General features: G+C 40.9%; 1 pseudogene; it reads right to left on the bottom strand.

Annotated features, from left to right (window-relative positions):
- Positions 1-512: 512 nt before the first annotated feature.
- On the bottom strand, positions 513-3,708 carry LOC118857846 (annotated as a pseudogene).
- Between the last annotated feature and the right edge of the window lie 1,021 nt (positions 3,709-4,729).

Below are 4,729 nucleotides of genomic sequence, written 5' to 3'. Positions count from 1 at the left end.
GAAGAGATGCTCTGAGAATTTTTTTTTAAGGGAAATTTTTTTTTACCAGTTTAAATTTAAATTTATTTAACATATTTAGTTTTCAGCATTGATTTTCACAAGAGTTTGAATTACAAATTTTCTCCCCATTTCTACCCTCCCCCCTACTCCAAGATGGCATATATTCTGGTTGCCCTGTTCCCCAGTCAGCCCTCCCCTCTATCACCCCCCTTTATAGTCCCTCTGGATAATGAATTACTTGGTCTTAGCACCTCTCCTTAGGGCCCTGAAGGATTCATACCTCTTGTGACCTAAATAGTAAAAGGGTGTGCAGTCACTGGTAATATCATTCAGTATTGGTCAAGCGCCAAAAGGCAAAGGTTTGGGTATTTGAGACGTAGACTAGCTAAGTTTGGACAACCTCTATAAAAGTTGACAGCAGGATGATCGTTTGGGTATGTACCTTTCTTTTCATTTTTTTAGCTCTGAAAAATCTATTGAGAATCCAGCAGCTCCAAGTTGGTCTGGGAACATTAGGCAGCTTTTTCTTTCATGACTTGGTCTTTTTTGAGTGGTCCCATGAAAGCTTTCTTCTCTTCCAGTCTGGAACCCACCATGGCCAGATTTGGAGGTGGTGTCAATAAACTTCAGCTCCATCTTCTCCAGGGCCTGACATTTGGTCTGTACCAGCAGAGACTTTTGCAAGGTGAGGACACATTTCTTGGTCCCCACAACACAGCTTTTCAGCATGATAAAGTCATTGGTTGCCTCACAGTAGTGGACAAAGCCTCACAGAGGGTTGATGCTCTTGTCAGATCATAATCGGTGGACACATTGTTCTTGATCAGTTTGCCATCCTTGATCTGGTAGCCCTGGCCAATCTTGTAGATCTTTTTGTTGATCTTGGTGTGATGGTGGTAGCCCTTCTGACCAGCCTGAGCCACAGAGAAGGATACACGGGCCGGATGCCAGGCTCCAACACATGCCACCTTATGCAGGCCTTGGTGGGATTTTTGGGGAAGTTTCTTTGTGTGCCAGCGGCTGGTGACACATTTGTAACCCTTGCCCTTGGTCACTCCAATGACATCAATCACCTCATCCTGCCCAAACACAGTGGACACTGGCACCTGCTGCTCCAGCTTCTCATGGACCCAGTACATTTTCTCAGCCACACTGCCACCATTCACCTGGATCTCCATCAGGTGAGACTTCTTCTGCCTCAGAGGGAGCAGGCACATCTGGGTGTGGGCAATGATGCAGATCACCTGGCAGTACTTCTTCATGCTGTTGAAGTCTTTCTCCAGCTGCTTTTTGCCATCATTGTACTGCCACTTTTTGCAGTATTTGGTGAAGGCCTTCTTCTTGGACTTATGCCAGTTCTTATAGAACCTCCTCTTAAACTCATTACTGATATGCTCAGCAAAGATGGTTTTGAAGTTCCGCAGGCCTTGTGGGGTTTGCACATAGCCCACAATGCCTACAGTGACCATGGTGGAGGGCGCATTTCCACAATGGTGATGGCCTTGACCACTTCCTTTTTGTTGACCTTTGAGCAGGCCTGTCCACCTCTCGAACGATGTGGGTCATGCCTGCCTTATAGCCCAGAAAGGCTCTCAGGTGGATGGGATTGGTGGGGTCATCTTTGGGGAAGCTCTTTACCTTTCCTTGGTGCCTGCTGCTTCTCTTTCGAGGCAGGAAGCCCAGAGACCCATGCCTGGAAGTGGAGAACTTCCTGTGCGATGTGATTCTGTAGCGGGTATATACCTTTCAAAGAACATCTGTTGTGAAGTTATAGAGGATTTTTTTATTTGTACCAGTAGAGACATTTTTGTCATACTAGCAAAACACACAGATCCAATGAATATTAAAATAGATAATCATCATTTGGATTAGCCTAATACTAGGCCCTAGCTAACAGAATTTTCTCCATATTTGACCACTGATTTACTTATTTACATACCAGGAAATTCTTATGAACCCAATAACCAGTTTAGTCAACTTCGTTTAGCCAATAAATGCGAGACTCTTCTGATCATAACAGGCTTACCAAACTTCATCTATTCCAGGTATACAAAGGCTACCAAACTTTCCTATCCATGATGCACTTATGAATGATGGAATCAGGGGATATCAGTCCAACTCACTTACTATTTGACTCTCCCTAAGGTCCCCCTTCTACTTGGTCTTTGCAAATTTGCCCAGTAACAATAACTAGGCACTGATGTAGAACTCCAGGCCCTTGACCATATGCCCATGCCACTGCCAAGCTTGGAGGACTGAAGACTAGGAAGCCACATGACAGAATGCATACAAATAATAAACTGCCTAATTTTTTGATAATTTGAGTGCTTGTGTCACTTTTTGGCACCTCACCCACTATCTCCTTGTAGTCATCATCTTATCATTAAAATGTCAGTATTGCATAGTGCAAAGAGTGTTTGATTTGCAGCCAAGATGACATGTGTTTCTGTTCTACCTCTGATACGTACTTGTTATATGACCATGGGAAGTCTCTTCATTCTCAATATTCTTTGACAATTCTCTAAGACTGTAAGTTAAATATATGAGGGTATAGAAATTATCTCCCTCTCCATATATTCAGTATTGATAGATAGATAGAAAGATATAAATAGACAGATACATACATACATGTATATATACTGAAGTTCAGAGTATGTATGTATGTATACTGGTTCAGTGTGTGTGTGTGTGTGTGTGTGTGTGTGTGTATGTGGATATTAGTTATTTGTGATCTTAAGCAAAACAGTCCCATCTCTGGGGCTTAGCTGCCTTATTTATAAAATGAGATGGTTGGATTAGATTTTACAGGAGTGGGGAACCTGCACCCTCAAGGCCACATGTGGCCTTCTAAGTCCTTGGATGAGGTTTTTTGACTAAGTCAGAGGGTTAGAGTTAGGGTTGGTGCCTCTGACTCTATCCTTTCTCTCTCTCTCTCTCTGTCTCTGTCTCTCTCTATATTATCTAGTTCTGTTGTTGTCTTCAGTCACATCTGATTCACTGTGACCCCATTTGGGTTTTCTTGGCAATGATACTAGTGTAGTTTGCCATATCATCTGTAATTACATATAATTTTTAAAATATCTAAATCTATGAATTCATCCTTATTGGAAGGTCCTGGTGAATAAATTAGGAAATTCTTTCTACTAGTGAATATCAGTATCTGCTCTGTGACTTACAGGTATTTTTTTTCAATCAATCAATATTTATTAACTTCTTACTATGTGCCAAGGATTGTGTTTACCGCTTTTATTAGTGGGACTACAAAGAAAAAGAAAAAACAATTTTTACCTTCAAGGAGATTGCATTCTAATTTGGGAGATAACATATAAATTGGAATATATGAGATAAATACAGAGAAAATGAAAGATAAACTTAAAAGGGAATCTAGCATCTAGGGAGGAGGGTTGGGGGAGGGACAGGAACAATCTCCTGGAGGAGGTGAAGCTTAGGATGAGTCTTGAAGGAAAACTAAGGAATCTAAGATTTGGAGGCTGGAGGCTGGAGGTTGGAGGTAAAAGGTTGAAGGTCAGAGGGCCAGTCTCTTCCAGGAATTGAGACAGGAGAAAGATTGTGTGTGCCAGGACTAGCAAATAGACTTCCTGTGATTTACAGTTTTAAAGTATTTCCTTGGGTATGGATTACATTGCCAGTATGTAAGAGGGGCAGTTTACCTGACTCTAGGAGTCTACTCTCCATACACTGTGCCATGGCTACTTCTCACATTGGTTGTTTTTATTTTGGGGCCATTTCTATTCTAGTATTTGTGATTCTGCATAGCAGTAGCATAAAAGACACCAATGACACATATGACAAAAAGAGCTCCTATCCTGGGATTGAGAAAGAATAGAGGGATGGCCCAAATATTCTACTAGGAGCCACAAAATACATAAATATCTGGATGAAGAACTTCAAAATATTGGAATTCTCTGTGAAGGATTGATGGAAAGACACGGAGAAGAACTGTGCAGAGCAAGAAGAGCTAAACAAGTTGTCGTCTTCACTGGTACCTATATGAATGAGATCATGTATCTGTTAATTTGTCATCCTGGTAATGATTCCCACACAAGGCAGGGAGAGGGGGATTACAGTTAAATTATATGTCTAATCAGAAAGATACCCAGAGGTTATGTCATCTGGTCATCAGAAAAGTTGACAGTTTTATTCCCACTTCTGTGATTGAGATGTCATGGCCTCATCTCTTTCCCTCATTTTGACACCCATGAAATATTTCATTCTGTGAAACTTTCTGAGGCCATTATCAGAAAAAAGTAGAGGCTTCACCAAGAGGGATGGGGAAGGAATACACAAATAAATATGATTTAAGCTCAGCGCTATAAGCAAAGCAGAACTTCTTGTCTAGCATTGTTTATCAATATCCCCCTTCTGTCATTTATGTGTGCATCTTTTCCCCCCTTACGTTCTCAAATTATTATAAAACAGGAACTAAACAGCTGGGATTATGATAGAAATTTAGAGAAAGGAAAATATTATATTAGATAACATGTGCCATATGTGCTCTGATATTTGGGCACAACAGGACAGCAGCTTAATGGTTTTCTTAATGTCCTCTGTTGGGGCTAGGTATTGGAGGACATATGGCGCACTTCCCTGGGAAGTGAAAATTTTCACAGGTTTAGTAGTTTTTGATGGAATTCAGAATTTTTTAATGCAAGTTTTTTGTAAATTAGTCTTATTTCACAGTAGACCTGATATTCCATTGTGTCTCTTT

Source organism: Trichosurus vulpecula, chromosome 7 (genome assembly GCF_011100635.1).
Source record: "Trichosurus vulpecula isolate mTriVul1 chromosome 7, mTriVul1.pri, whole genome shotgun sequence".
Lineage (NCBI taxonomy): Eukaryota > Metazoa > Chordata > Mammalia > Diprotodontia > Phalangeridae > Trichosurus > Trichosurus vulpecula.
The sequence above is the reverse complement of the archived record's forward strand: the minus strand, read 5'-3'. Positions and strand labels throughout refer to the sequence as shown.